Here is a 12,166-nt window from a genome sequence, read left to right on the forward strand (position 1 = left end):
TTAGTAGAATCAAAGCTGTGGTTTTACCAGTAGTCATGTATGGATGTGAGAGTTGGCCCATAAAGAAGGCTGAGCACGGAAGAATTGATGCTTTCAAATTATGGTGTTGGAGAAGATCCTTGAGAGTCCCTTGGACTGCAAAGAGATCAAGATAATGAATCCTAAAGGAAATCAACCCTGAATATTCATTGGAAGGACTGATGCTGAAGCTGAAGCTTCAATACAAAGAGTCAGACACGACTGAGCAACTAAGGACCAACAACTTGCCAACGATTGTTGGCATTTTGATCTCTTGTTCCTCTGACTTTTCTAAAGCCAGTTTGTACATCTGAAAGTTCTGGGTTCATGTACTGTTGAAGTCTAGCTTGAAGGATGAAGTTGCTTGGTTGCTCAGGCCTAAATCCTTAAAAATGTTCCTTGATTTCTCTCCCATTCATACTTATTAGTACTTCCTGCTGGCTCTACCCTCAAACTTTATCTTAAATCTGAACACTACTCACTGTCTTCACTATTACTACCCTGGCCTCAGTCGTTATCAGCTCTTGCATATATTTAGGCAACATCTCTGTTTCTACCATTATTTCTTATTATTTGTTTTCTTTACAGTAGCTAGAGTAGCCACAGAAGCTAAAGCTTCAGTTATACATGTCACTTTTTGCATTAAAACATCCAAAGATTTATTGTCACATATAAAGTGACACCCCAGGTTCTTGCCATGGCCATCAAGTCCTTGGATACCTACCTCTCTGACCTCAGCTTAGTCTTCCCCACTGCTCACTCACTCAACTGTACCTGCTTGCTTTGTTGTTCCTGTAACATGAACGCAAGATCCTCCTTTAGTGTCTTTGTACTTGTCCTTCTCTATGTTTGGAAAACTCTATCCTAAAAGACCCTTGGCTAGTTCTCTTAATTCATTTAAGTCTCTGCTCAAATATTGCCTCCTCAAAGGGGACTTGGCTGACTATTCTATCTAAAATAGCACTCCTGTCCCTCTCTTTTCTTCTACCTTACTTCATATCCCATCATAGCACTGTTGCTTACGTTATACCATATATTTGCTTATTGTTTGATCTCCACCAGAAATAAGTTCAGTGAAGACAGAGAGTTTATCTTTTATGGTCACTGCTATGACTCTATTGCCTACAATAGTACCTAGTACACCAGACCCAGTTGCTGAGTTGCCTGATGCCAGTAGTGGCCATTTTGAAATTTTGCAAAGAAAAAAAAATGCAAGACCTTGATTGGGATATAAAACCTCTTCCTATTCCACAAGAGATGGGGAAACAGTTCTTGAGGTATTGGCCTACTCTGTTTCCCTTTTGTCTAACAAAGAATAAAGCTACTCTTTTCTGCTTTCTCCAAACTCTGTCCCTGTATTTCTGCTTGGCATCAGTGCACAGGGAGTGAAGATTTTGGCATCACTTTCAATGTTAACATAAAGAGAACAAGATTTCAGAACTTTGCACTGATCATACTGTTGGCACTACCTTAACTGTGCAGGAATATTAGGCTGGTGACAACAAAAACTATTACAATTGGAACTGATAAATAGAAGCTTAGGAAACTTTTTGAGCAAATGATGTGTGATCCCAGTACTTATTACCACCAGCTGTATGACTTAGTGGACTACTAGCTCTAAAATTTCTAAAGAGAATATATGACTGTGATTTAGATAACCAACATCTAGATGTTCTATGTAAATATAGCTGAATGAATATTTCCTTGTCAGTTTCAATCCTGATAAATGAGGTAACCAGTTTGAGTATTAAGTATCAAGTGGCTCATTACAGCTCTACTGATGACCTGAAGAAAAAAAAAAAAAAATATATATATATATATATACCTTCTAAGTCTCTTCAGTCTTCTCCAGCTTTGTGCAACACTATGGACTGTAGCCAACCAGACCCCTCTGTCCATGGGATTCTCCAGACAAGAATACTGGAGTGGGTTGCCATAGCATCCTCCAGGGGATCCTCCCTGATCCAGAGATCAAACCCACATCTTTTATGTCTCCAGCATTGGTAGATGGGTTCTTTACCACTAGTGTCACCTGGGAAGCCCAAATATTACATACATATAACTTCTCCCATTTCATATCCATGATATAAAACCTAAAGGAATTGTTTATGCCATAAGCACTGTGTATGTTCACTCATTTGCAGCTCTTTTTTTTAAAAAACTAAAACAATAAAATAACAGTGGCTAAGAGTCAAAGCATATTATTAGCATACTCTATACTGAAAAGCATTGCTTCTAGTTTAGAAACAAGCTATTGTGTTACAATAATAATTAAAAGACTTTCTGTTTGTCACATAAATTGACAGACCAATGGTACTGATATGGGAGTACCAATACATACACTCACAGTGAACAAAAACTTAGTTCAAATCAGTGGGGAAATTAACATATAAATAGTGCTAGCATAATTGTCTTACAACAGAGAAAACCAGATTGAGAACCATACTCTCTATCCTATATAAAACCTATCCCAAATAGAAAAAAAAGTTTACACTGTGAAATACAAAACTATGAAATTATTAGTAGGAAATAAGTAAATATTTTTTAACATTGGTTTGGAAAATAATTTCTTAAATGAAATGTAAAGAATGGAAAACTTTATGGGGATACCTGGTTTATTTAATGATATCAAAATTAAATATCTTTGTTCAATGCAAAATACCATAAAACAAAGTTATTAAGCAGTTGAAAAAACTGGGAAAATATGTTATTCAAATATTTAGTAAACAAAAACATAATTTCTAGAGTATATAAGGAACGAATCAGCAAGAACAAGACCAGAATCCCAATACAAATGGGCAAACAATGTAAATAATTCCCATGAGGAGAAACCCAATGGCTAATAATGAAAAAGACTTGCATAATTTCACAAATGAACAAAGAAATGCAACTTAAAACAAGGATAGAACACTATATGCATGCATGTGTGCTAAGTCACTTCAGTCATTTCCAACTCTTTGTGACCCCGTGGACTGTAGCCCACCAGGCTCCTCTGTCAATGGGGATTCTTCAGGCAAGAATACTGGAGTGGGTTGCCATGCCCTCCTCCAGATGATCTTCCCAACCCAGGGATCAAACCCGCATCTCTTGCCTTTCCTGCATTGGCAGGCAGGTTCTTTACCATTAGCGCCACCTGGGAAGTATACATATATATTTCATATATAAAACAACAATAAAAAAGTCAGGTACTGTCAAGCATTGGCAAAAATGTAGAGGATAGGAATCTTCATTCACTGATGGTAGGCATATGGACTAATGCAGTCATTTTGGGGAGCACTCTGTAAATTTAGGGAAATTAAGCTTTCACATAATGTTCCTGGGTATATCTCCAAGAGAAACTCCTATGTAAAGATATGTAGACAAGGTCATAAGTGAGGATGTTCACCATAGAACTGTTTGCAATAAAATGCTAGCAACAACAAAATTATTAAATAACAACTAATAATTGTTGAAACGTTTCGCTGCTTATTTCTTGCAAACAATCCTGAGTAATAGCCTCTTGACCTTCTTGACTCTCTTCTTCCTATATAGTACTTTGAAGAGCAACCTCTCACCTGCCTATCCATGTCTTGGATGAAAATTTTCAAAAAAATTTGACACACAATCCTAATATGTCCTGCAAGATTGTTACATTTCAAACTGAAAAATACACTCCATCATAGGCATAGAAATATGCTTATGCTATGTTCTAGAAGTGCTTTGCAACAGCATAACTCTGTACTAATACAGAACTACCACTCTTTTCTAAATCAACAGAAATGGCAGACACACTTGCTGAAAAAGACTATTTGTTGGTTACTTGCTTTTGTGTTTGTTTGGCATGTTGATGACTCAAATTATTGTTGAAAAGGGGCCAACGCATCTACAGAGAGACCACTGCAATTGGGATGCTTAACAAACCACCCCCAAACTCAGTATTTTAAAACAAATATAAACATATTCCCGTGGATTCAAAGCATCTTAGGGAATAGGATTTTGCTTCAAGCTGTAATGGCTAAAAAAACAGTATTTCTGACCTCAGCTGAGCTCTCCATGTATATATGAATCAATTGGAAATTAGCAGATCTATACTGTGAATGACTGGGCTCGGCAAGATGGCTCTTCTTTAAGCTGCAGTTCATCAGGTCCATTGTACAACTCTTTACCATGTATCCCTCAACTTCCTTGGATCAGTGGGTTAGGTGGGCAAGTTATCTTCATGGTGCTGAGGAAATATATGAATATATAGTGACTAAATCATGTGAACACGATCCAAATGCATTCTTGCATCGTGCATCTAACATCAAAGCAAGTCACAAGGCCAAACCCAAAGTCAAGGGGTAGAGAAACACACAGTAAAGTCATGGCCAAGATGTAGATGCAGGGAACAGGTGAAGAACTGGGCCGAACAATTCATTCTGTTAATACCACAGCAACCTATATATGGCAAGTCATAAGGTGATTTAAAAACTAGGAATAATATATAATGGCTACCAGTTCTGGAATAACATATATTGAGCACATTACAAAAATGATTTAATTTAATGCATGCAAGGAATCTGCAAGGTAAACAGTACCATATTCATTGCATGTTGGGGTTTGAATCCAGGTCTATCTGACACCAAAACTCATGCATATTTTTCACTCTACCATACTGTCTTTAAATAAGCAAAACTGTAATAGAACCCAAAACATGAATCCAATTGTTTGGAAGTGTTATGAGGTACAGGGAGCACCTGTACTGCAGGATATTTATTGGATACATTTATCTGGGCTGAATGAATAGCCAATTGATTTACAAACCTTACTACTCCTCAAAATCACCTGGAATGATATTTTTATTTCTCATTCCTTGTTTTAAAACAGCATCCTGACCCCACTGTAGATGTACTGAATTAAAATATCTGAGGTTGGAGCCAGGAATATATTTATAACAAGCTTCACTTGTTTTTCATGCAGACCTCTCAGCACTGCTATTTGAAAACAGCTGCAATTGCATTTTAAAATCAGAATTATGTAAACAATGTTCATGTGTGTACCTATACTGCTTCCACTTCAGACCAAGAAGCAACCCCAAACAAGAAGCTAAATATTAGAGATACTCAGACAGATAATTTCTCAAAAAATGTCCAGGGAGTCAGGTAGGAAAGATGTGTTAAAGATTTAGGACTTGATCATCAGATGAGAGAGAGGCCAAGGCCTAAGTAGCAATTCAAAAGAAATAATCAAATATGAAGAGACAAAATGGAATGTTGGGCAGAGTGATGCTTTGGGTAAGGAGGAAAAACGATGAAAATTATACAAAATAAATAAATACCACAAAAATAATATCACCTATTATTGTATTGGGCTTCCCTGGTAGCTCAGTGGTTAAGAATCTGCCTGCCAATGTAGGAGACGTGGGTTTAGTCCCTGGGTCGGGAAGATCCCCTGGAGAAGGACGTGTTCATCCATTCTAGTATTCTTATCAGGGAAATCCTATGGACAGTGGAGCCTGGCGGGCTACAGTCCATGGGGTCACAAAAGAGTCAGACACGACTTAGTGACTGAACAACAAAAACAGGTATTAAGTGTTTATCATGTGTGGATGCAATATCTCATTTTCTTTCTTATAGCAACCTTAGTAGATTGCTAATTTTATCTTTAACTTAAAAATATAGAAACAGAGACTCATAAAGTTTCTGTAACAAGATCACACAACTAGCAAAAGCTGGGATTTGAAATAAGGTCTTTCTGTCTCTAAAGTCTGTGCACTTTAACCAGTGGTCAAGGTCACTTAAAGGAAAAAAGGAAACAAATATTCAGGAGATGTGAGAGAAATAAGCAGCATTACTTCAAGTAGCTGTTTCACTCAAATGTGATGGAAAATTTTTCTCATATCTGTATGACTCAGGCAAACATTAACTTTGTACTGGTATACTTCATAGTTATATTGAAATATAAATATTACCTTTGGCTCACTTCAAGACTATCTCATATGCTTAAATGGTTTCCTGAAGAATCATTTCTGAAAATAGCACTTCAGTCTCTCTTATGACCTTACATGCAGTGATTTATCCATGCATGCATTCAGTTACTCATTTATTTATGCGTTCCAAAAAAGTTAAGTTAAAAAAATCTATGATTACTTATTATGAACCAGACATTAGGATGCTATTTTTTTTCTTAGCAATATATCAGATGGTAAAATAAAAATAGCGTTGGTACCCTCTAAACTTTTCCAAACCTAGCAGGGCACACATTACTGAAATAAAGAATTTGAATGTGCTCCCTCAAAATACTGACTATGACAGGCAAGAATAAAAGATGTTATAACACAGTGGAAACTATAATATACAGTAGTGAAATAGTATTATAAAATACTGATATGTACAGAATAAGATCATCAAAGTCAGGAAAGAGAAGCTAGAAGAAGATAAATAGTTTGACTTACAGAGGTATTTTAACTTCATCATTTCTAAAATGTGTGTATATTTACCTTATTTATACATATTTCTTTAAAGTTTGTCACATATGCCAACCTTCTTTGCTCTTCCCTTCTTATAATAAGGTACTATCTTAAGATACTTGATGGCTTTACAGTTTTTGTTTTTAAGAAGTGTGATGAGAATATGTCTTGAACTACCTTTTCAATGGAGTCTTTTTCATTATGTGGGATAAAATATGTGGGAAATTTTAATAAATTCTTCAGTATAAGAAAGTAAGTTTAAAACAAATTGTGAATAATAATCCCATGACTCAGATCTTTTTTTTTTTTTTTTTTTTTGTTTTTTTTTTTTTTTTTTTTTTTTTTAAATGTAAAAATGTAATATCTTTAATAATTGTTTTTTATAACTCCAGTTAATTGTATATATCCATATAACAACATGAACCTCTAGAACAAAGCAATACTCTGAGCTAGAAATATCTAAGTGATAGGCTAGTATTTGATATTCTTTCTGAACTAGTACCAAAATAATAGATAATCAATTGTCAAACACACATAGCCCTTATATAGACATGATCCCACTGATAACATTTTAATTAGCTTTTCTTTGATAATATTGAATTTTCCATTTACTTTCTTTTTTTTTTTTTTTTTTTTTATAAATTTATTTATTTTACTTGGGGGCTAATTACTTTACAATATTGTAATAGTTTTTGCCATACATTGACAAGAATCAGCCATGGGTTTACATGTGTTCCCCTTCCCGAACCCCCCACCCACCTCCCTCCCCCTCCCATCCCTCTGGATCATCCCACTGCCCCGGCCCCGAGCCCTTGTCACATGCATCGAACATGGAATGGTGCTCTGTTTCACATATGACAATACACATGTCTCAATGCCATTCTCCCAGAACGTCCCACCCTCACCTTCTCCCTCAGAGTCCATAAAATTGTTCCATGCATCTGTGTCTCTCATTCTGTCCCGCATATAGGGTTATCGTTACCATCTTTCAGATTCCATATATATGCATTAGTATACTGTATTGTTGTTTTTCTTTCTGGCTTACTTCACTCTGTATAATGGGCTCCAGTTTCATCCATCTCAGTAGAACCGGTTCAAATGTATTTTTTTTAATGGCTGAGTAATATTCCATTGTGTATATGTACCACAGCTTCCTTATCCATTCATCTGCTGATGGACATCTAGGTTGCTTCCATGTCCTGGCTATTGTAAACAGTGCTGCGATGAACATTGGGGTACACGCGTCTCTTTCAATTCTGGTTTCCTCGGTGTATATGCCCAGCAGTGGGATTGCTGGGTCATATGGCAGTTCTATTCCCAGTTTTTTAAGGAATCTCCACACTGTTCTCCATAGTGGCTGTACTAGTTTGCATTCCCACCAACAGTGTAAGAGGGTTCCCTTTTCTCCACACCCTCTCCAGCATTTATTGCTTGTAGACTTTTGGATAGCAGCCATTCTGACTGGTGTGAAATGATACCTCATTGTGGTTTTGATTTGCATTTCTCTAATAATGAGTGATGTTGAGCATCTTTTCATGTGTTTGTTAGCCATCTGTATGTCTTCTTTGGAGAAATGTCTGTTTAGTTCTTTGGCCCATTTTTTGATTGGGTCATTTATTTTTCGGGAATTCAGCTGCAGAAGTTGCTTGTATATTTTTGAGATTAATTGTTTGTCTGTTGCTTCATTTGCTATTATTTTCTCCCATTCTGAAGGCTGTCTTTTCACCTTGTTTATAGTTTCCTTTGTTGTGCAAAAGCTTTTAATTTTAATTAGGTCCCATTTCTTTATTTTTGCTTTTATTTCCAATATTCTGGGAGGTGGGTCATGGAGGATCCTGCTGTGATTTATGTCGGAGAGTGTTTTGCCTATGTTTTCCTCTAGGAGTTTTATTGTTTCTGGTCTTACGTTTAGATCTTTAATCCATTTTGAGTTTATTTTTGTGTACGGTGTTAGGAAGTGTTCTAGTTTCATTCTTTTACAAGTGGTTGACCAGTTTTCCCAGCACCACTTGTTAAAGAGGTTGTCTTTTCTCCATTGTATATTCTTGCCTCCTTTGTCGAAGATAAGGTGTCCATATGTGCGTGGGTTTATCTCTGGGCTTTCTATTTTGTTCCATTGATCTATATTTCTATCTTTGTGCCAGTACCATACTGTCTTGATGACTGTGGCTTTGTAGTAGAGTCTGAAGTCAGGCAGGTTGATTCCTCCAGTTCCATTCTTCTTCCTCAAGATTGCTTTGGCTATTCGAGGTTTCTTATATTTCCATACAAATTGTGAGATGATTTGTTCTAGTTCTGTGAAAAATACCATTGGTAGCTTGATAGGGATTGCATTGAATCTGTAGATTGCTTTGGGTAGAATACTCATTTTCACTATATTAATTCTTCCAATCCATGAACACGGTATATTTCTCCATCTGTTTGTGTCCTCTTTGATTTCTTTCATCAGTGTTTTATAGTTTTCTATATATAAGTCTTTTGTTTCTTTAGGTAGATATATTCCTAAGTATTTTATTCTTTTTGATGCAATGGTGAATGGTATTGTTTCCTTAATTTCTCTTTCTGTTTTCTCATTATTGGAGTATAGGAATGCAAGGGATTTCTGTGTGTTAATTTTATATCCTGCAACTTTACTATATTCATTGATCAACTCTAGTAATTTTCTAGTAGAGTCTTTAGGGTTTTCTATGTAGAGGATCATGTCATCTGCAAACAGTGAGAGTTTTACTTCTTCTTTTCCTATCTGTATTCCTTTTATTTCTTTTTCAGCTCTGATTGCTGTGGCCAAAACTTCCAAAACTATGTTGAATAGTAGTGGTGAAAGTGGGCATCCTTGCCTTGTTCCTGACTTTAGGGGAAATGCTTTCAATTTTTCACCATTGAGGATAATGTTTGCTGTGGGTTTGTCATATATAGCTTTTATTATGTTGAGATATGTTCCTTCTATTCCTGCTTTCTGGAGGGTTTTAATCATAAATGGATGCTGAATTTTGTCAAAGGCTTTTTCTGCATCTATTGAGATAACCATATGGTTTTTTTCTTTCAATTTGTTAATGTGGTGTATTACATTGATTGATTTGCGGATGTTAAAAAAACCTTGCATGCCTGGGATAAAGCCCACTTGGTCATGATGTATGATCTTTTTAATATGATGTTGGATTCTGTTTGCTAGAATTTTATTAAGGATTTTTGCATCTATGTTCATCAGTGATATTGGCCTGTAGTTTTCCTTTTTTGTGACATCTTTGTCTAGTTTTGGAATTAGGGTGATGGTGGCCTCATAGAATGAGTTTGGAAGTTTACCATCTTCTGCAATTTTCTGGAAGAGTTTGAGCAGGATAGGTGTTAGCTCTTCTCTAAATTTTTGGTAGAATTCCGCTGTGAAGCCGTCTGGTCCTGGGCTTTTGTTTGCTGGAAGATTTCTGATTACACTTTCGATTTCCGTGCTTGTGATGGGTCTGTTAAGATCTTCTATTTCTTCCTGGTTCAGTTTTGGAAAGTTATACTTTTCTAAGAATTTGTCCATTTCTTCCAAGTTGTCCATTTTATTGGCATATAGCTGTTGGTAGTAGTCTCTTATGATCCTTTGTATTTCTGTGGAATCTGTTGTGATCTCTCCATTTTCATTTCTAATTTTGTTGATCTGATTCTTCTCCCTTTGTTTCTTGATGAGTCTGGCTAATGGCTTATCAATTTTGTTTATCTTCTCGAAAAACCAGCTTTTAGTTTTGTTGATTTTTGCTATGGTCTCTTTTGTTTCTTTTGCATTTATTTCTGCCCTAATTTTTAAGATTTCTTTCCTTCTACTGACCCTGGGGTTTTTCATTTCTTCCTTCTCTAGTTGCTTTAGGTGTAGAGTTAGTTGATTTATTTGATTTTTTTCTTGTTTCTTGAGGTACGCCTGTATTGCTATGAACCTTCCCCTTAGTATTGCTTTTACAGTGTCCCATAGGTTTTGGGTTGTTGTGTTTTCATTTTCATTCATTTCTATGCATGATTTTATTTCTTTTTTGATTTCTTCTGTGATTTGTTGGTTATTCAGAAGCGTGTTGTTTAGCCTCCATATGTTGGAACTTTTAATAGTTTTTTTCCTGTAATTGAGGTCTAATCTTACTGCATTGTGGTCAGAGAAGATGGCTGGGATGATTTCAATTTTTTTGAATTTACCAAGGCTAGATTTATGGCCCAGGATGTGATCTATCCTGGAGAAAGTTCCATGTGCACTTGAGAAAAAGGTAAAATTGATTGTTTTGGGGTGGAAACTCCTGTAAATATCAATTAAATCTAATTTGTCTATTGTATCATTTAAAGTTTGTGTTTCCTTGTTAATTTTCTGTTTAGTTGATCTATCCATATGCGTGAGTGGAGTATTAAAGTCTCCCACTATTATTGTGTTATTGTTAATTTCCCCTTTCATACTTGTTAGTATTTGCCTTATATATTGTGGTGCTCCTATGTTGGGTGCATATATATTTATGATTGTTACGTCTTCTTCTTGAATTGATCCTTTGATCTTTATGTAGTGTCCTTCTTTGTCCCTTTTCACATCCTTTATTTTAAAGTCTATTTTATCTGAAATGAGTATTGCGACTCCTGCTTTCTTTTGGTCTCCGTTTGCATGGAATATGTTTTTCCATCCTTTCACTTTCAGCCTGTGTGTGTCCCTAGTTTTGAGGTGGGTCTCTTGTAGACAGCATATATAGGGGTCTTGTTTTTGTATCCATTCAGCAACCCTTTGCCTTTTGGTTGGGGCATTCAACCCATTTACATTTAAGGTAATTATTGATAAGTAAATTTAATATTTATAAATACAATGTATTTCTCTGGTCAATGCTGAATATATAATTGTGAGCTTATTTTAGCTCAATAACATCTGATTTAAAGAATAAAACAAAATAACTTTAAACAATATTCAGATAAAAATATGTGTTCTAAGCCATGTTTTCTGCTATCTTCTTTCAGAGTTGCTCATGCTTTTGGAGTCTTTTTCTTTGGCCATGTAAGCCATTTCTATTGGTATGATGTAGAGTAGTTCTGTGCCTTAGTTGAGTATAGAGAAATAAAAAAGTTCCATCACAGGCCAGCTCAAAATACAAGATTAAAATGATAGGGGAAATGGGAGTGAGGACTGTATTTTATAATGAATTTTAACTATAATCCTAAAACTGCTCCAAAATTTAAGTACATCAACTTTTAAAGGTAGAATAGAGTAGAGAGAATATATGAATGAAAATTAAGAAGTCTTATTCATATCATACTATCAAACTGCATCAGTTCAGTTCAGTTCAGTCACTCAGTTGTGTCCGACTCTTTGCGACCCCATGAATTGCAGCACGCCAGGACTCTCTGTCCATCACCAACTCCCGAAGTCTACCCAAACCCATGTACATCGAGTCAGTGATGCCATCCAACCATCTCATCCTCTGTCATCCCCTTCTCCTCCCGCCCCCAATCCTACCCAGCATTAGGGTCTTTTCCAATGAGTCAACTCTTCGCATGAGGTGGCCAAAGTATTGGAGTTTCAGCTTCAACATCAGTCCTTCCAATGAACACCCAGGATTGATCTCTTTTAGGATGGACTGATTGGATCTCCTTGCAGTCCAAGGGACTCTCAAGAGTCTTCTCCAACACCACAGTTCAAAAGCATCAATTCTTCGGTGCTCAGCTTTCTTTATAGTCCAACTCTCACATCCATACATGACCACTGGAAAAACCATAGCC

Source organism: Giraffa tippelskirchi, chromosome X (assembly GCF_054371585.1).
Source record: "Giraffa tippelskirchi isolate mGirTip1 chromosome X, T2T-mGirTip1v1.2.pri, whole genome shotgun sequence".
In the NCBI taxonomy this organism is placed as follows: Eukaryota; Metazoa; Chordata; class Mammalia; order Artiodactyla; family Giraffidae; genus Giraffa; species Giraffa tippelskirchi.